We start from the raw sequence: 22,516 nt of genomic DNA, 5'->3' as shown, positions 1-22,516 counted from the left end.
AACAACATGCATGAAGTAACAGTAACTTCAAACTGTCGCTACACACTACACGGCACTACAGTATAATATAGAGTACGGGATTTGACTCGAGTCGCCATTGTTTTAGGCATCACGCACAACACATAGCCTATGGATGGGGGGACAATACTTTTCGTCGTTAAAATTATAAAGCTGGCGCGCAGTTTTTGTATTTTGCTTTCTAGTTTTAGTAACAGTTGAAACAGCTGAAACAAATAATTGAATTAGGCAGGTGGACTGATTTATAGGCCTATATTGATTCATACGATGAATATGAATAAAGAAACGGTAAGTACTTTCTAGTACGGTACCTAGATATCTCTAAATAGTTGAAGGATTTTAAACAGAGTGGTTTTGACTGAGAGAGTTCGATCAACGGTTCTTCCGTTTTAATTACGAACTCAGATTTCAGGTGATTCTATAGAGCAGTGGTCGTCAGCACTCGCTGAAATGGGTTACGGGTAAGCAATATAGAGCATTCGGAATTTTGAAAATAACATTGGGTACCGTATATGTAGGCATCTTATTAACGGGCATCCTCCCTCTTTGTATAAGCAAAATAAATTATATGCGTATTTTCTAACATATACAAGACAAGAGAAATAATTTACTCGGTTACTGTATTAGAAATACAAACAAACTAATATATGTAAATTTATAAGCAATATAAAGCGTTTATATTTGAAGTAATGCTCAGTTACAGTATTTAGATTTACTTGTTATTTTATATACGTTAGAAAATACGTAAATAACTTGTTTCAATTACATTACAAAGACGGGAATGTCTGCTAAGAAGATTATACAGAGTGAATCGTAAACAATGCCATTCATTTCAGGAAGTTATTCTTTGAGCTATTTGAAACAAAAAAGTATAACACAATTTTGATCCTTTTTGCTTCCTTTCCGAGATAAAAACTGTTTTATATGAAACACTTCATAGCGAGTTTTGGGAAAGACATTGATTTAATTTCCAATATGCTCAGTCAATTTAAGAGAGCAGTGTAATATGAAACTTGGACTCTCACGTTGAGAGAGGAACAGAGATTAAGGGTGTTTGAGAATAAGGTTTTTAGGAAAATATTTGGAGCTAAGAGGGATGAAGTTACAGGAGAATGGAGAAAGTTACACAACGCAGAACTGTACGCATTGTATTCTTCACCTGACATAATTAGGAACATTAAATCCAGATGTTCGAGACGGGCACGGCATGTAGCACGTATAGGTGAATCCAGAAATGCATATAGTGTGTTAGTTGGGAGGCCGGAGGAAATAAGTCCTTTGGGGAGGCCGAGACGTAGATGGGAGGATAATATTAGAATGGATTTGAGGGAGGTGGGATATGATGGTAGGGACTGGATTAATCTTGCTCAAGATAGAGACCGATGGCGGACTTATATGAGGGCGGCAATGAACCTCTGGGCTCCTTAAAAGCCGTAAGTAAATAAGTAAGCAAGTAAGTAAGTGTATTATGATAATAAATGATTCAAAGAATTTTAGTTTTGTCATTTAAATGTACAGAAATTTTATGCGCAAAAAATATAACTTTTCGTTCTTAAAAGGAATTTTAAAATGTTACATTTTTTTCGGATCAATTTTCTGCACATATGGACAAAACTAAAATTATTTCAATCGTTTATTATTAACTTCTCTCTTAAATTGACTGAGCATATTGGGAATTAAATCAATGGTTTTTCTAAAACACGCTATGAAATGTTTAATATAAAACAATTATTTCGAAAAGGAAGCAAAAACGAGCAAAGTTGTATTAAACTTTTTTGTTAGAAATATCTCAAGGAATAACCCCCTGAAATTAATGACATTACTTACGTTTCACTCTGTATACTCAAAGATATTTTCTGAACTCCGAACGCTCTATAGATTTAAAGCATATTGTGTACCACACGGTCCTGGATTTCAATTCAATACAAGAGCAATACTTCTGCATCATCTGAGAATGATAGAGAAAACTGCAGTATTCGGAAAAGTCTGTTCTTCAGCTTCTTTCTCTACAATATAATTGGTCAGCCATCAAGAAGGCATAGTTGACTGCATTACTGCAAACATCAACATAAAAATAAGCTCGGATTGAAAAGTATCTCTCTTCTGTTCCATTTGTCACCGCTAACAGTCCAAATAAAGACGCACGCAGTCATGCAGTGTAACCTCGACATCATTAGATATAATGACAACTATTCTTTATTGCGTGAATGGAGAAATGCTGGCTGCAACCAAGTGGGTGCAATTGTGTCAGTGGACACGGGAAAGAAAGCCTCGCCACGCGAGTTATCACCCATAACGAACACGTTCACACGGCGCTCCCTCATTAGCGGAGACTTACACAGGCCAGTGTTCGATCCTCGACTCGGCAAGCTTGCTCCGGGTACTTCAGATTAATGTGAGAGTCTCATTTCACAAATTTTAATAATAATAATAATAATAATAACAATAATAATAATAATAATAATAATAATAATAATAATAATAATAATGGCCCGTATTCTGGCCCAGGGCGTATGAAGGAAAGATTAGATGTTCATAGAATATATTAACATGACGTCATGTTTCGCGCGTGCCACAGGTACTAACAGGGAACGCTTGCATCTTGTGTTCCAGTTGACGTTCTATTCATCATTCAAAACTAACACCTCACAGGCTGTTCACAATGCATTCTAGTGATAAAGACTGATAATACGATGTCATTTCCTACATTTTAAATTATTTAATCATTTAATTGATTTATTTTTATTGGCAGAGTTATGACCATAAGGCCACCTCTGCCACTCAACTAGTATAAAAATATAGCAAATATGAATAACAATATAAAAAACCAATCGAATAATAATAATAATAATAATAATAATAATAATAATAATAAAAGTAGCAAAATGTATATGTGTTTAGTTACATCCCAGATCACATATATAACAGATTGTTCATCCCTGTTAAAATCGGTAGCACTTTGAAGAGAACCACCGCCAGGATCGCCACCGGTCCGCCGTAAACGAACACGAGATGGCAGTGCAGTCGCTAATGCAATTCAAATGGGAGTTATGACGTGACTCCTTATGTAACAACTAGATGGCAGCATAGTAAACCTGACAAAAGTTGTCACCGTCAAAGCCTATAAGGCCGAGCAATCAGGTATATAATAAATGTAAGTCTAAGTGTTGAACAATTACAATTTAGTCTCAAATAAGATAATTTGGATCAAAGAAATGATTAACACAATGAAGGAAAATTCGTATATTAAAATAAAAATCATATTCTACAAAAGTAATATTTGAAGAAAAACCACATTGTAGAGATGAAAAGCAGTCTTTTTTACAATATGCTTTTGAAAGCAGTCAATATCTGACAGCTTCTTTACTCTATGTACAATAGAATACGCTATTCTTACTATTTAGATTATCATAAAGAATGTAGGCTTACACTATAAAACATATTTACACTATTTACAAAATAAGTGAGTTATAGTATTATTGAATAACATACATTGCATTACAATACACAAGCATAAGCTTAATAGTGTAAATACTACAAATTGCATATTCTATTGTAGATAGAGTAAATAATTTAAATTGTAAATATTAGTGCAATTCTTAAGTGGTCCACGTTTTGTTCTGCCCAACTTGACTAAACAAGAGTCGCGTACGCAGTCAGTCAAGTACTTCGCGTCGTCCATTTAAAAACTCCAGTAATACTTAATCTTGTAGCCTCGTGAGGGGAAAAAAGTACGGTTAATAATAACAATAATAATAATAATAATAATAATAATAATAATAATAATAATAATAATAATAATAGGCTATACAGGCCTACTTAATATGTATGTATTTTATTATTATTACTCCTACTGCTATTATTAAGATATTTACGCACAAAATGAAAAATCCAAACAGAAAATATTTGACTATAATGTCAGAATACCAAATAACTGAAACTCTTCAAATGTATCAATGACTGACTGGTTGATATGTAATACCGATCACTTCACAACCAAGTTGTTGGCTTTTCTTCGGCTAATCCCCCCATTTTCAGTTTGTGTAGCTCGTGTACTATGTAGTGAGTATCGTTACAAACTATGGACCATACAGGGAATCTATGGAGATCTTCATAATCAACGTGGCAACATGAGTTACCAAAAACTGATATCTAAGTACGGTAATGACAAGTCTGGGCACAGAATGTCTTTATTAATGATTATTCATTATCCTTAATAATAAATCTACCACACGGTACCATTATTTTTCTTCTCATCCCATAGAGCTATACTTCGGATTTTTTCTGTCTGAAAATCCATCAACCTCAACTGCTATATTGGGTCGAAATATAAGCATGGTAAACACTAGAGTAAACATAGCCTACAGTTGAAAGACAAAAATGTACGGCATATACCTATAAGTATAATAACATGGAAGTTCAATGTTCGCTCGTTCCAGTACAGTACATCAATATTCTGTGAAATTACTTCACTATTGCGCCATCGCTTCAGGATATGTCTGTAATGCAAGACGAGTGCCGCCAATCAATTTCATGGTTGGAAAAGAGTGCACGTTTCCGCAAGTCAGTCCATCAATGCCGCACGAAGCAAACACCTGTCCGTGACCTTCGACTCCCGTCAGCTGGAAATCACGAGCAAGCTCTGTGAAACAATCCAGTTCATTTCAGCAGTGACGTCATTCCAGCCCGCGAGCTCTGGCAGATGAGACACACCACGTCGCTTTGGAGCTACAGGCGTCGGAACTCGAACTTGGGTCTTCAACATATGAGCCAAACAAGTTATTCCTATGCCACAAGGCAGCCATATCTGTAGTGGGACTCAAAAGAGAATTACTGAAACAATGGAAAGGTTCTGAATTCGCTATCTCGTTAAAAGAGATTTCATCTGAATGGATCTGGAAAATTTTCAGACCACAAGAGAGAGCCTAAATTTATTTGATAACCTGTGCATGGAAGGACACTCTGACGTCATAAAGCTATTTGGACAAGTCTCAAAACTTTGATCTGAAAAAGGTCCGGAAATTCTAAGATCGATATATCAGTTAAAAATGAGTTATGTATGGTTAAATACTTTTATATCGCCCTTGGCGATATTTTCTGTTAGTATTAAACGATTAAGTCCGGTGTCGTGGTCTAAGACATCTTGCCTAGGACTCGCGTTACGGAATGCGTGTTGGTTCGAGTCCTCGTGGGGGGAAGAAATTTTCTCATGAAATTTCGGCCAGTGTATGGGACCTGTGTCCACCCAGCATCGTGATGCACTTGGGGAGCTACGATAGGTAGCGAAATCCGGTTGCGAAAGCCAGCTTAACGGCTGAGGAGATCAAACGATACCTCCATTCTGGTTGGATGATCGTCCACCTCTGCTTCGGTATGTGAACATGAGGCCAGCAGCCAGCTGGTCGGTCTGGGCCCTTCAAGGGTTGTGGCGCCACGTATTATTAAATATTATTAATGATTACAAATGTTTCGGCAAACAATGTGCAACATGAAAGTGATTTAATTAAAGAGGCGTCAGAATATATTTTATCCTTTGTATATATCCTAAATAATGTATTATTAAAATTTTTAAATGAAAGAGAGAGCGAGAAAGAGAGACTGAATAAGTGAGAGACGAAGACTTGTGACTTATTGTATGTCCTTCTTTTGTGTATCTCTGACAACAATGGTCTGCTTGACAATTTTATTGTAAAATATATACTGTAGGTTCACGATAGTCTCGTATGTAGTAATGAAGGCAATCCAATCGAGTTTACGCGCGACACACGCACGTCCGACTTAATAAAATACTGGGTGTTTGCTACATAGACCAGGTATGAAGCATAATTATAATACATTTCATATAATGTGTCCCATTTATCTTGTTCACCCAGCATAAATGTTTCTTAGATGCCAAATGGAACATTGTTTCAAACAAAAGTTAGTTAAATACAATGGTTAATTAATATTATGGGTATATCTTTTCTGTAACCTTGTTCATTAAGGAGATACGAGTAATGAATTATTATGTTTAAAGTCATGTCTTATAGACGTAGTATTATACCTCTGCCGGTGACTGACCATTGAGTTTCAACGTGGTCATGGACGTCAGAGTACTAAAAACAAAAGATATCTATCTAGTTGCCTTCATTCTGATGCTTTGGTCACTGCTTTCGTGAGTGTAAGGTGAGAGTTTAGACATACTTTTTCTCACAGATTAGTACAACTTTTTCCTATCTCTCTTTCCCCTCATCGCAAACTGTGACGTTGCACAGAGATAAAGATATAACAAAAGATCTGTAAGAGTATTGTACCTTCACACTTTTTGCGCAGTCTGAAAGCAATTTAAGGCTATTATAATTTTAATATAGGCCCTACTAATCAGGTAATACTTCTCAAACGGTATTAAAATAATATCTCATGATTATTTTATAACTCTTTTCGCCAAAAACACAGATAAACATGAGTAAATTTCAATTAAGTTTTTCTTTCGATCTTAACCTCGAAATCAGGTCACTTAAAGTGTCGTCAAATTCTAATAATTTATACTTTAATAATATTTATTTTAAGATAGTATCAAATTCTCATATTTTGTCCACAGAAGAATACAACTCAGATATTGATATTTCGAGATTACCAATACTGAGTCACGATAAATTCGAATCCAATAATCTGGGTTTTCTTGTCAGTAACACCACAAGACTGCCGTAGTGGGAGGCTGGGCAGTGGTGCGAAGCATGGGAATAACCGTTATAACGGTGAAGTAGTATGTGAAAAATTCTCACTTCTGCTTCTGAAGGGTATAGTTGCTTTCTATCAACATTTCTCCTGTAATTAGCTGCATGCTTCGATAAGTTTTACTTAATTATACTTGTATATAATTTAGTTGTTAAATTTAACACGTCTACCAAAATGCTTCTTGTAGTCGCTGTTATGTATTTATTGTGTGTCCGCATGAGGACACTACATTCACAAACAGGAACTTAATGGAATCAGACAATAGCTGTTTTACTGACTTTGGTAGATGCAATGCCGTGCATGAATTGCCTGCAGCAGTCCAAACGGTGGGTAGTAGAGCTGAGATTTCTATGTAATTACATATTTTTTTCCTTGCTATTTAGACCCTGGGAAAAGTTGTATGTTCACAAGCTACTATGTTCGGGTTATTATAACTGAATTTCATTTTACATATCTGTAGGTATTTTACATATTCTTAGTGATATTACATAAAATTACATACAGAATGGAACATAAGGTAGTACATTAATTGTAGGATATGATTCCTTAAAACATAACGAACAAAAAAGTCTAATATCATTTTGCTCGTTTTTGCGAGGTTTTTGAAGAAATAATACTTTTATTCCGACATTTCGATCGCGAATTTTACGAATACTGTTTAAAATACACTGTACGTCCAACTGCACACTAATGCAATGTAAACATCACAACAGCTGATCAGTTGCGAGTATTACGCAAATCGTCTGTCGTCTCGACAGCGATGCCAGATTTTTAGACCTTCTGTACGTGACTCGACCAATCAATGTTTCTTCAATCGATTAATTCGTTACCTGTGAATCTTCTAATTAAAATACTGCTACAATATGAACATAACAAACGTTCTCTTCGTTGTTATACAAGAAATTAAACCGTATTTTAAATAGTATTCGTAAAATTCGCGATCGAAATGTCGGCATAAAAGTATTATTTCTTCAGAAACCTCTCGTAAAAACGAGAAAAATGGTATTAGACTTTTTTGTTCGTTATATTTTAAGGAACCACATCCTACAATTAATGTACTACCTATCTTCCACCCTGTATTTTAGCATTTTCGTATTCAAATATAGGCTATGTAAATTGCTGTGTTGAAGTCTGAAACTCAAATCCGAGCTGTTTTCAGTTGCCACAATAGGTAGATTAAAATGGCTGACAGCTGACAGGTATTTGAAAGGATGACAATAAATATTGCAGATATAGACAGTTCTAAAGTGATTTTTACCAAAGGTTCCAATTAGTTGCAGAAAACACTCTCATATCTTTCTTTAAAGCTATACACTGTGTGCCAATCTTCAGCCTACATCTTTCATCCCTATTAGGCTTAAGACTCTTCAGTATAAGTTAACTAACATACGTCATTCTCGCAAATCAAACTTTCAGGTATAACTCCCTGTAAAGTTGAATTGAATAATTTCGAAGGAAAAATTGTTCCGGGGCCGGGCATCGAACCCGGGATCTTTGGTTAAACGTACCAACGCTCTACCAACTGAGCTACCCGGGAACTCTACCAGACACCGATCCAATTTTTTCCTCAATTATTCAAATGAACTTTACAGGGAGTTATACCTGAAAGCTTGATTTGCATAATACACGTCACTGTTCGTTAACATAAAACCACAATTTAAGTCACACAGAGTTAGTGTGCACTCAATGTTCGTTGCATGACGGTTGTCAGCCCACTTTGAGGTCTGTGGATACAGAGGGAAAAATTGGATCGGTGTCTGGTAGAGTTCCCGGGTAGCTCAGTTGGTAGAGCGTTGGTACTTTTAACCAAAGGTCCCGGGTTCGATGCCCGGCCCCAGAACAATTTTTCCTCGAAATTATTCATACGTCATTCTTATTTAGCCAATACCGCTAAATACGACACTTTGACTGAAACTTTTTTTTTTTAACAAGAACACATCTGTCGCAGCTTTTAGAAAGAGTCGATCGCATGCAACTGTGATAGGGATGACATCTAGTTCTGCAGACGGTTTTCCTGCCTGTTCAGTCCGAATTTATTTCGGAACACAATGTTTTGATCATCTGTTCTCCAGAAGAACTCCAACTGGTCCCAAGCAATTGTTTAGTTCTTTCTAAAAAGTTTCTTTTGAGAGAAATAACAAAATCTGAGAGTGAAGCATGACGATCGATATTCACGACTTGTCAATGGGCCCTAATGCCTGAAAAAAGCAGTGAGCGAGGACTTCAGAACTTTGAGTCTCATGAACCACGTGCCTGCTACCGCACGAACACGACCAGGAACATTCTTCACGGAAAAAACATTAATATCGAGGGAAGAGACCTTCATGGACCTCACTGCAAGGCTACATTCCATTGTTAGGTAATAACTTCAGAAGGAGTTACAGCTTACTAAGTTTTCTTTCCATACACGAAATAATTTAACTTCAATAACTCGATATTTATTTCAATATCTGGGTACAACAAATTCATTTTAATATTATCCTCCCATCTACGTCTCGGCCTCCCCAAAGGTTTTTTCCCTCCGGTCTCCCAACTAACACTCTATATGCATTTCTGGATTAGCCCATAAGTGCTACATCTCAAACGTCTGGATTTAATGTTCCTAATTATGTCAGGTGAAGAATACAATGCGTGCAGTTCTCCATTCTCCTGTAATTTCATCCCTTGTAGTCCCAAATATTTTCCTAAGCACCTTACTCTCAAACACCCTTAATCTCGGTTCTTCTCTCAAATTGAGAGTCCAAGTTTCACAACCATACAGTGCAACCAGTAATATGTTTTATAAATTCTAATTTTCAGAACTTTTGACAGCAGACCAGATGACAAAAACTTCTCAACCGAATAATAACAGGCATTTCCCATTTTTATTCTGCGTATAATTTCCTTCCGAGTGTAATTTATATTTGTTACTGTTGCTCCAAGATATTTGAATTTTTCCACTTCTTCAAAGGATAAATCTCCAATTTTTTTGTTTCCATTTCGTACAATATTCTGGTCACGAGACATAATCATATACTTTGTCTTTTCGAGATTTATTTCAAAACCAATCGCTTTACCTGCTTCAAGTAAAATTTCCGTGTTTTCCCTAATCGTTTGTGGATTTTCTCCTAACATATTCACGCCATCCGCACAGACAAGAACCTGATGTAACCCGTTCAATTCCAAACTCTGTCTGTTATCCTAATAATAATGAGCAGTTTTCATGTTGACCAGTCGTTCAGATTTTTATAAATCTGCAAGTTGCTCGAATGACAAAAGATTTCTTTTGTCCGGCGATAAATTAATCCGTCCTTAATAACATAATTTGCCATTCCTGGCTCCCGCAGTCATGTCAACATAAACTAGGACACGGCTGTAAATCAAGCAAAAATATCTCTCGCCTCTTTATTACGTGTCTCAAGAACCTAAGGTCGAAACACTGGCAATGAGTAAAGACGAAGCGGGGAAGACGTGAGAAACAACAATGGAATTTAAATACTCTGTGACTCTGGTACCTTATTAAAAGAAATTGCTTATGAAGTGCAAAAAACGATGTCGACTTTGAGGACCATTCGGGTGGGCAAAATTCGATGCGAGCAATCGTCCTTCTTGTGTCCCACATTATTGAGAATGTAGGTGTAGATCATCAATATTTTTCAACAAATATTACATAAGGTAGGTGTCCCTGATATGGCCATGATAAGGTTTGAGAATTTTTCTAGCCGCCATTTTGAAAAAAATGTAAACCACTTTTTTCTTACTCGTTCTCAGTCTAATGGACTTTCTTAAAACAATTTCCTTTCCCAATAAAAATAGCTTTAATTGTCCAAAAAGTCCAAAATTCCAAAAGTCTACCTAGTGACCATATCAGGAACATGTGCACATGATATGGCCACCCTTGTTCCATGTTCTACAAATCGTTATTGTTTTCAGTTTGATAGCGCAGTTGTGCTAAAATTAAATAATTTTGGTGTAAAATGAATAAACATGATACCCAATAATCTTTTTTATAATTCAAAAGTGTAGTCAAAACAGATTTTTCCATAAAAAAATTAAGTTGTTTTTCTTAAAATACAACATTTTTGCGTAATCCCAGCTATAAGGCATGTAAATTTGTCAGGTGAAAAAATAAAAGTGAAATGAACTTGATATGGCCATGGTGCATTTGATATGGCCATATCAGGAGCAGGTAAGCTTTCACGAAAATCGTTTGATTATGAACAACTCGTAAAAGATACGCCATCAACGACAACACCAATCAACAGAACATTAAAAACTAAATAGAGTACTATGGTTTTCATGAAACAAGTCTTTGAAAAACATGCTTAAAACAAAGGAGACTTACCAGAGAAAAATAAGAAGAGGTCACATGAAAACCGCAAAACAGGCAACTGACGCCATATTGCTCAACCTGACTGGATGGAAAACGATCAAGTGACATACCAGGATGCCCTTTCATTGGATGCTGCTGCAATTTAGCGGATTTTTTGGTTAACTAACTCACAATAGGGGGGTGGCCATATCAGGAACATGGCCATAACAGGAGCACCCATCTCATTAGTATCCACCGATTGACTTGTGACTCAATTTCCCATTTGGATACCGTTTAGACTTGAAAAAAAAACAATATGAATATATAATTAATGAAAATTAAACAATTTAAAATTTGAGGCGCCAACTCAAGACCATGCTCGCATCCATCGTAGTCGTATACCCCATCGAACTACATTTATTTAAATTCTGTTGTTAGTCATGAAGTTACAGTGTCGGAATGGCTCACCCTGAAAAGGTTACATTGCATTTTCCGTCCTGGAACCCAACATGTCGATATGATTTTAAAGACGTATTCACGTCAAAACACAACTCCAATCAGATGTGTGGTGCGTAATGAGATTGGAGTTTCGTAACTTCAAATCATTCAAGGTTGTTTCGCTTTCCTTTACACTTCTTCAGTATGCCTGGAGTTACACGGTCCAATCTGTACTTATTTACGTGTGGTCACATCATTATGCCCGGATTTTTGTATAATTATATATTCCTGTTGACCTTGGTTTCCCAGTGATTGCTAAGCTTGTCTCTGGACCCAAGTAAAGCGGGTCCAAACACGACCGAAAAAAATGTGCGGCTTATTGGGTGAGGAAGTAGATTTACTGGGAGCAAAATATCCTTTTATTAGTCAATAAATTCTTTGTCCAGGCCTATCATTATTCATATATCTGCTTGGGAAAAGTGACATAAGTCAGTTTCCACAAACCTTTTTTGATAATTTATTGACAACTTACGGTACATCTGCTCGCTTGGAAAAAATACATAAGTATTTCTCCCATTACAATAATTCACACAGAAAAAAAAATCAAATTGACATAAACCAGTGTAAGTTGTCAATAAATTATCAAAAAAGGTTTGTGGAAACTGACTTATGTCACTTTTCCCAAGCACTGCAGATATAAACTATTGATAACATGACACCACTATAAAGACTGTACCAATTTACGATCCTGAAGAGTGGTGAGGCAAAAGAATAAGATCACTAGAAACTTTATGCATAGAATCGATTTAAGTAGTGTCATTTAAAGGCATATATATTTTTTTTTTTCATGGAACTTAATAACAGAAAATGTTGAAGATTCAGGGTGCATTTTGATAATGGAGTTATATAATCTTGGCCCTAAACTAATATTGTGTTTTAAAACTTCCGTTGTGAAAAATCTTTGCTCTCTTAATGGTAAACGTTCCGTCTAGTACTATAAATATGAGATAATGATTCAATAATGTATATTTGTATAATTATTCAATCTTATAGATTTTAAATTCATAAAATGACTTTAGAAGGGTCATCAATGTTCTTAAGCAGATTTTTATTTCTTTATTAGATAATCTAAAGAGCTAATCGGCGATGTATGCAGTGGAGGGGGAAAGGAACTGGCCACCCTACCTCATTATCTCCTGGCCTAGTTGCCTCATAAGTGGTGTCTTGTTGGTGTCACTTGTGAGGTTCATACGTGTCTTCGGACAGCTGACTAAACAACAAAGACTTTTTTAAGTTTTACCCCACACAATAATGTAATATTCGATGGTGGACTGAAAAAAAGCTGTAAATAAAATACTGATGGGAAATATACGATGAAGAATGACAAATTTATAAATTTTGTTTTACATAATCCGCTGCATTGGTAAGAAATATGAGAATACTACTCCAGACGCTCATCAATAATACACAGCCTTAGAAAAAAAAAATTTGTCGTACAGATACTTTGTAAGTCCAGAAAGGAGACAGTGCGCATAATCAGAAGACTAGCGACCTGATTCACAAAAGAAGGACTAGTTGAGGTAATAACATTAGTTTTGTTTCGTTGCATGTCTGATCATGCTCACCGCTTCCTTTCTGGAACGTATAACTATCTGTGCGACAAAATGTTTTCTAAGACTGTACCTTCTGAATAACAGTTCAAGAAGACAAACTATAAACGGCAATCATTGATAACATGATAAAGAAACTGAATTCTCGTGAATCGAGTAAAACAATGAGAAATATGTCTTTTCTTTCGGTGCCCCAGTTTGAGAGTGCGAAATGCTCAGTTCCCTTGTAAGAAAAACATCGTGACTACCTAGCGAACATGGGTCAGGGTGAGTATTCATCACAACGAGACCATAATGTGCGCTTTACGTACGACAGTAATTGCCAGAGTCATCTCTCAACCTTGGTTCGCAATGTGCCATAAAGACAAGTTGAGAAATGATCTAATACTCAACAAAAACCAAATGCCAGTCATAAATAAGAAAAAAACCTCACGTGAGAAATTAAACACTCTGAACACGACTGAAAGCCCTTCAATAATGAAAGAAGACGAGATGCAGTTTCATGAATCATGAACACATAACATCAAGTGCGCAAATTCCGCCAACTTCGACTGCGCAACCAGTCCACAACTGCGAATATCTTGTTCTGTATTATTACTGATATATGGACTCGATGCAACACAATGGAAAAGTTGCAGGATATCAGTTTAAAAACTTCAAACAACTCTATTAACAAATTTCTATTTTGTTATTTTTAATATACACTCTCACAAAATCTATATTTCCTCCATATCATTTACATACCGATGGACAAGGTAGAATTTTGAAACTTAGAAGGACGCGCTACTAAGTATTTTTTTCTCTTGTACGGAGGAGGGACCTGAAGATTGCACTGCAGCTTGAGGCTTATTATACTTACCAAACCTATTCTGTAAATGACTGGGTAGCCGAACGGCCGCGCTCTTGTACATGTACAGCACCCCTCACCGTGAACTTAACCCGGGCTATGGTATGGATGATTATGATGATATGGAAAACTCGGGAAAAACCTCCAACCAGGTACCTTGTCCCAACCAGGATTTCAACCCAGACCCTCTCGTTTCACGGTCAGACGCGCTAACCGTTACTCCACAGCGATGGACGCTACTAAGTTTCGGTCAATTTTGGTCACTTTCTTCATGTTTTGAATATTGTTCCAAAAAATCTACAGTTTTTTTAGGAATACAACAGTATCTTTATTCTAAATTAAAAATTCAGTTTATCTCATATAAATGATTACTATATTCAGAATGCATTATAAACTTTAAAATGATTTTATTGCAAATCAGAATTTTTACATTTTAACTTACGAGATATAAGATATATCCTCAATAGCTACACCTGGAGCAATGGAACTTTGTACACATATTCACGACAGATCTATGCATGAAATGCTGCATTCATGTATACATATATTTATTATTATTAATTAATTTATTTATTTAATCTAATAGGATTAAGGCCATAAGGCCTTCTCTTCCATCCTACCAGATAGCACACATAAATACAAAAAATACAAACACTGATGAAAATAATACAAATTAAATTAAAGCCCTACCGAGGGTCAACAGAGTCAAAAGAACACTATGGAGTACAGAGCTCTCATCGAGCTAATGCAAGAAAAAAAGAAATAAAACAAAGATAGCAATGATAATAGCGATAACTTATAATATTATTAAGAAAGTTGTGATTTTTTTATGTCGGGCAGTGAAGTTGAAAGGTAAAAAAGAATCAAATGTTCAAAATATTATTTTCTATTAATGAAATATAATGACCAGGAAAAAATCAATGCACCATTTCATTAAATAATTAAGTTTCTATAATGAAGATATTATGAAAAGATTATCTTCATGTGAAGCCCAGATAAATGTTTACTAAAAACAGAAATTATTTTCAAATAAAATTGTAAAAAAAAAATCGATGGACTTACATTTCAGCATAAAATTTTTCAGAAAAATTGTGTACACGTATGTTAGCAATATCTTATCTTCAACATGCAGAGAAATTTGTAGAAATTACAAAAATTCAGTAGCGCGTCGCCTTAAAACCAAAACCATTAATACATTTTATATACAGGGTGTATAAAAATGCTGTCCCAGATGGATAATGCAGGACCGAGAACATAAACCTAATTAAATCACCAATACTCTTCAATAATTGTTACTGAAATTTCGAGATAAACATCTGAGATCAAATGGACCCCGTTATAATATAAATAACGACATACTTCAGCACATGTGTTCATTAATAAACATACACTAGACCTAATATAAAATGCACTTTGTTCAAGATGCACAGTTTTTAAACCAGTGTCTGCTCAATGTTCCGCCGTCCATCCCAAAAAAACGCTTTGGCTTGACATAGGCTCAACTGCCACCTCGTGTAACTAATCCTGTGTAATGTTGGCGATAACCATGCAGTTGGGCTACGAGATCCTCCTCAGTCTTTAATACTTCCCTGTAGACTAGTTCCTTGAGGCGCCCCCCCCCCAAAAAAAAACTCAGATGAATTAAGATCCGGCGATCCCGACGTTCAAGGTATAGGTATACGTTGGTACTACATTCTGAGTCACACAGCATATTAAGGGAGATTCCCCACAAGCACTTGAAGCTGTTCTCGAAGGAATAGAGTGTACACTACATCCTTTCATTGACACTGTTTAGTAGCTGAAATGAACCAGTAAGTTGACCGTTCAACAACCCAGCTCACAAATTAATTGTCCACCTTTCTCTAGTAACAAGGGTTTTTCGTGAGAGCACTCATATGACTCTTATACTAAGTCAGAAAGTACAGGAACTTCGGGTGGCAACGCCATGCTCTGTAGGCAACTTCTCTGCCTTGTCCGTGTGGTATGCGGCCTACACTGCAGGCGTATAGACTCAGTGTTCCGACCGATCAAAACAGAAAGTAATGCTTGAAGTGCTCTTCGATATCCAGAGTCTTGTACATTTCCAGTTTATTCCTGAGGATCGAACTGTCAGTAAGGAGACGCATGTTGCAATTCTTCGACGTCTTCGTAATGCAGTTCGATGATTTTTTTTATTTTACGTCATTTTACGACGCTTTATCAACAGCTTATGTTATTTCGCGTCTGAATGAGACGGTGATAATGCCGGTGAAATGAGTCCAGGGTCCAGCAGCGAAAATTATCCAGCATTTGCTCATATTGGGTTGCGGGAAAACCCGGAAAAAAGCCTCAACCATGTAACTTGCCCCGACCGGGAATCGAACCCGGGCCACCTAGTTTCGCGGCCAGACGCGCTAACCGTTACTCCACAGGAGTGGACAGTTCGATGAAAAAGACCCAATTTGTGCAAGGACAGAATTGGGTTCTTCATCATAATACCCCTGCACATCGGTCGCTCTTGGTGAGCGAATTCCTCGCACAACACAAAATACCTGTCCTTCCACAGCCACCATATTCTCCAGATCTTGCTCCAGCAGATTTCTACCTACTATTAGAGCCAAAACGTAACCGAACATGTGTATAAAATTTTGTTGCAGATGACATGTAACCATTTACACAACACCACCTTCAAAGTACGCCCCCTGGGCAGTGACGCACTTCTGCCAGCGTCCACATTATTTCTCGAAACATTCCTGCAGCCAATGGCTGCGTTCAGCCGGGACAGCGCTGGGGTAGCGATTCATTTTTGCTGAGTTACAGCAGCTGTTGGTGGCTGAACGACCAGACTGCAAAATGTCCGCAGTGTTTACAAACAAACACGCCATTGTTCTGTCTACTCCGGAACCATTGGTAGATGTCTACCCCCTCCACTTTCGCTGGCTAGCAGCAAGCTTGCAGCGAAAAAAATTTTGCTATGAAAAATGGCGGCCGCTATTCCAGCGCTGTCGGCCAGCAAGGCTGTCGCTATTTCAGCGCTGCCGCAGCGCTGTCCCGGCTGAACGCAACCAATCTTTGGTCACTTCCTGCAGAGCGCGCGTCGCATGAATTTTCACCTGTTCGGCTGACGCAAACCGCTGTCTCTTGAGTAGGGATTTCACGTTTGGAAATAGATAGAAATCTGTTGGAGCAAGATCTGGAGAATATAGTAGCTGTGGAAGAACAGGTACTTTCTGTCCTTGCCACAAACTGGGTCTTTTTCCTCGAACTGCACCACGAAAAAAGTCGAAGAATTGCAACATGCGTCTCCTTACTGACAGTTCGACCCTCAGGAATAAACTCGAAATTTACGACATCCTGGATATCGAAGAGCACTTCAAGCATTACTTTCCCCATTTATCGGTCGGCACACAGTCTATACGCCTGGAGACTAGGCCACATACCACACGGACAAGGAAGAGAAGTTCCCTACAGAGCATGGCGTTGCCACCCGAAGTTCCAGTACTTTCTGACTCTACTAGTAAGAGTTAAAATTGTCTTCCATTGTAAATGTAGACTCATCGAAATTTCTAACAAAGGTACAGCTTGAAAAGCTTAATTTTTTTGTAAGGGTGGGAGGGGATTAGAGAGGAAAGATTGCCGTCTGCGTCCTAACATAAACGCGTTGCAATATCCGCCAAAATTCAGTACAGGTTTCTTTAAATCGTGTTTCACATTCTCTCATATTTAGGTTACTTTCCCCTTGGAGGAAGTCATGCTACGATTTTATCTGCCTTCAAAATCCATCACCTTCTGCCGGGTTTGAACCCGCGAACCTCGAGTTCGAGGCTAGCATGGTCACCGCTAGTCCACCGAGGACAACGAGAAAGAACGAAAATGAAACAACAAAGACGACGAGGACATTTAAACCTGTGTACCACCTCGCATTACTTGCACACGACAAAATAAATAATTTTTATGTTGGACTGTCAAGCTGAAGTTATTGCGGTTAGCAATAGCAATCTTGAAATTGTTACAATCCAGACAGAAGTACCCAAGCTTTCCCGGTTAACAATGGCGTCAAAATCTCGATTTCAGATGTCCTACGGATATTCAACAAATACCTTCCCAACTGAAATACTTAAGAATATATTTACAAGGATGGAGTTACTCCAAAATTACTATGATTTCTCGGCTCGTCCATCAAAACAAGAACTTTATACACGTTTACAACATTACAGAGCAATCATACCAATGCGCATTGTCAATATTCTGCCGAAAAATACAAATTTTACTCAACTGTGGAAAAACATTACTCATAAAATTCTTCCTGCTGCAATTAAACCTACTTGCTTTTTAATTGTTCACGATCTAATAGCTACTAGATATCGTCAATATCGTATACACATGTTGAATAGCCCTAATTGTCTATACTGTAATGAACCTGATACTATATCGCAGAGGCTGGGGCGATGCACCAGGACCCGTGATATCTGGCAGCAATTGCAATGTTTTATAAAGAAGATGAACATTACACAATATTATTGCAGGGTCACCTAAAATAAATCTTTCAGGAGAGCAAATTGAAAGTTCGAACCTGATTGTTCTTTCATGCAATGCTCAAATTTAAAATGCGTGTTTCACGGACGCTAATCGTTTATGCTGTGTATCATTTAACATGATACACTCACATACTACCGGTAGTTACCTATTGATAGTAATAACCTGTTTTTCACTTTTCATGGAACCTGTTCCTTCCCCCCCCCCATACCCTCCAAATGTTTTCTTCAGATAAATTAATTTATTATTTATTTATTTATTTATTTATTCTGGTGTAGTTAAGGCCATCAGGCCTTCTCTTCCACACCACCAGAAATACAATTATCATCCTCAGAATTATTTCTACTTTTAGTTATGAATTTGCATCTAAATGTTATCATCATCGGCATAGAAGACTCACTACAAATGGCCACAAGAAGGAATATCTTCCCTATCCGACGAAAGAGTTTCTCATTCTTTAAAATATCGACAAGCATTAGTCCTAAACCTCCCTTGCTATGCTACAGTGAATATTAAAAAAAAATAGTTTTCCAACTTCTCATTTATCAGTATGACTTAACACTACTACTGGATATTTTAAAGATAAGAAATGTGCTTACAATACCATAAACATGTCACAATTAAGAGAGATTTCTTGGAAAAATAGTATGAGAAATTATTACAATACGGCATTATCTACTTAAAACGTAGAGAAAAATTTATTTTGAATAACTTCATACTGTTAAATGCATCGAGAAAGTATGTATAAGAACATAAAGGCAGATTCACAATAAACGGAAATATTGTTAAAATAAATGTATTTAAATGTGAGCATTAACAATTAACGAGAGGCTTTCCGGAGTCCGGGAACGGGAACGTGAAATTTAATTATGAATGCTCACATTTAAATACTCGTACATTTATTTTAACAATATTTCCGTTCTCGTTTTTTTTTTTTTTTTTTTTTTTCACGGTTTATTGTGGACCAGCCTTAAGAACGCATGTGAAATACGGTTTTTTATTTTAAAAAAATGTTACCTTATACAGAGTGAAAGGCGACCTATGACTTCACTTCTAAGAAGAGACGATTGTATGTGATGAATAGAAAATTTTTAGAACTTAAAACTCTCAACCTACTGACGTCCGCTACTCCAGCAGCGTTGCCAGTTTGTCTTAATTCATGTTACCACAAAATAGCGATCTTTTTGCACAATTAAAATGAAAAGATCACAACTTATAATAATAAAATGAGTTTTAACATACCTGTACCGGTATATAGAAAGATCTATTCTACCATACGTTATAAAAATTCCACCCTTTTCTGTTTCATTATCTCCCATAGAATCACTTTTTAAATGGAAACTTATAGCTCATCTCCTACCTTTAATAAAGCTGTCTGCATAAATTATACGAGTATTTTTGTCATAAGAAATAGTGAAAATCTGAACAGCAGTAAGCGTGTTAAGCGTGTAAAAATTCTACATCAATTACTTCAGACAAATTACATGACGTTAGAAGTTTAAAAGTAGAACACGGAGTGTCATAAATACCATAGTTTGAATTTTAAAAAATATACTTGTAACACTTTTTCTGTAGAGAGATAGTAAAAGGCAAAACTAATCACCTGTTCGAATCCCAGACAGTCTCCTTTTTTTCACATTTGAAATTAGTACAGTAATCCTATTAGGGAATGTGTTGCTACAGTATTAGAAGGTGTACAAAAAGATTAACATTTCATTTCGTAATAAAATGTCCTCATCGCAAGAGATAGTTTTTCAACTTCGTCTATTTACTCTCGTAATTTTGTATTAGATGCTGTGAAGTAAATATCGTAAGTAAAATTATTTCACGTACCACCAAACTTAATACTAATTTAAAAAAAAACGTATTTTACATTATACTCTATCTGACGTTTAACTAACATTTTGACTATTTATATTTTTATTTAAATATTCAATATTTTTAACTACCGTAACCTTCTTGCAAGCAGCAGACTAATTTTTCACGTGCTATGAAAAATACTACGTTATTAATCGTCTGTGCAAATCATGAAGTGAAAAATATGAAATACGCACTCCCTACAAATACATTTTCAGAGACAGTTTGAACTCGCAAGGCAAATTACCACTCTAAGTTTTTCTTTGTGTATATCAATTAATTGTCGAATTCTAAATGAGGCAGAAGAGCAAGTGGACAGCTTCAAATACTTGGGATGCACTATAAGCAGTAACAGAGCTGTCGCAGGAAGTCAAAAACAGAATAGCAATGGCAATGAAAGCTTTTAATAGAAAAAGGTAGTAGTAGTAGTAGTAGTAGTAGGGTTTAAGGAGGGCGCGTCAGCTACTATGGCTATTTGCGCCCTTATCTAAAATTCTTAATACAACAAAGACATAAATAATAAAATAATCAGAGTGCTAAAAGAACTAAAAAGCGTTGTCACGGTAAAACGAGGTACACAAATGCAGTATACATAAGCTGATTTCTACAGAATCATAAAAGTGACCAATTCTACGACCCTAGGCGGTATTCACGACGAACAAATAAAACAATAAAACTAATGCCACCAGAGATAAATTGTGAATCATATTTTAAAAACAATAAAATTATATAAAATATTCGGATGTATAAAGTCCGAAATGTCAACAATAATAGAAAAAGGAGTACCTTCTGCGGACCTTTGGAAAAAGAACTAAGGAAGAAACCAGTGAAGTACTTTGTCTGGAGTGTGACATTGTATGGGGGGGCAGAAACATAAACATTACGACGAAGTGAAGAGAAGCGACTAGAAGCATTTGAAATGTGGATATGGAGAAGAATGGAACGTGTGAAATTGACAGATAGCATAAGAAATAAAGCTGCATTAGAAAGAGTGGGCGAAGAAAGAATGATGCTGAAACTGATCAGGAACAAAAAAGGAATTGGTTGGGTCATTGGCTGAGAAGAAACTGTCTACTGAAGGATTTAGGTGCATAGCAAAGTATTTCATTTTTGTATTTCTTTCGAGTGGCAATTCATGTAAATAAACTATAAACATCAATATCACTGCGAATTGTTTCGAATGGTACAAATTTGTGTGATGAAAAAGATATAGCTCATCCTTATAATGCCTACTTTGTTTTCGAATCATTCTCTTATCAACTATTTGTAAAAAAAAAAAAGTAGATAGTAAAAATTCTAAACTTGGCAGGTTATTATTTTGTGAACAGGAAGATATACTGTATGCATGAATGCTGATCGACGAAATGAGTAGAAGAATGATGATATGAGAGAAAAAAAAACAAATTTAAAAATATGCGAGCGCAAGGGATTTGAAATTGCATGATCTCAAAAGTTGTAGGGCACCTTTCTCACTTCGTGTGTCGCCGTTCCACTGAAAGAACCTTAAACAAATAAATGAAGAGGAAAAGTCGAAATATGGGTGTAACCTATTTAACCACTTTAAAAGGGGGAGGAAAACTCGCAGAGAATTACCCGAAGCAACGTTTTGCAGCAGCAGGACAGTATCGCCTACGAAATTAGCCGAGACGTAGGCGTGGCGAGCATGGCAATCCGGTAAACTAACATCAGATTGAGTGAGTGAAGGCCGAAATTAGCTTGTTCACAAATCCCTGAAGGCACGCAAAATCCAAAGCTCCGATTTATGGACGCATAAATTTAGAAAATGCGTCTTCTCTGCTCTGCGTGTCGGCCTTGCGCAGTGGCCATGCTGATTTTCTCTTTATCGTTCCAAATTTAGTAAAAGTTCCGTCGAAGATAGTACTACGACTCTGCAGAGACATAACGACATATTGTGTAAATACAGCAATGAAACTGTAAAATAACAAAAGACTTACAAATACACAAGAGCATTATTAAGGTAAGCTAATGTCACGTAAACATAATAAATTAAATTCAAACCCATCGGCGTGGTGTAGCGGCACCGTGGGGGATTCGTGTTCGCTGTTGAGCTCGAGCGTGGGTTCAAATTCAGCTTGGGCAGATTAATGTCAGTACAGCAGATCTACAACCCTGCTTAAAATTAAGTGCAACCATGGTAGACCTATGTTTGACTGAAAGCAGGGCTCTAATATTTACTACTACCGGTATCTATTCAAAAGTATT

General features: G+C 36.6%; 2 protein-coding genes and 1 non-coding gene across 3 annotated transcripts in view; 1 reads left to right on the top strand and 2 right to left on the bottom strand.

The window, feature by feature from the left end:
- nudC (nuclear distribution C, dynein complex regulator) overlaps window positions 1-22,516 on the bottom strand; it is a 143,515-nt gene that overhangs the window by 41,448 nt on the left and 79,551 nt on the right. The window lies entirely within an intron of this gene.
- LOC138691165 (uncharacterized) overlaps window positions 1-22,516 on the top strand; it is a 107,368-nt gene that overhangs the window by 22,733 nt on the left and 62,119 nt on the right. The gene's annotated exons all lie outside the window — the stretch shown is intronic.
- Window positions 22,064-22,175, bottom strand: LOC138692322 (U6 spliceosomal RNA). The gene has a single exon (XR_011330070.1). It is a non-coding gene; the product is annotated as a U6 spliceosomal RNA (small nuclear RNA).

This window comes from Periplaneta americana, chromosome 16 (assembly GCF_040183065.1).
Source record: "Periplaneta americana isolate PAMFEO1 chromosome 16, P.americana_PAMFEO1_priV1, whole genome shotgun sequence".
Lineage (NCBI taxonomy): Eukaryota > Metazoa > Arthropoda > Insecta > Blattodea > Blattidae > Periplaneta > Periplaneta americana.
Note: the sequence above shows the minus strand (reverse complement) of the source record. Positions and strands in the feature narration are given on the sequence as shown.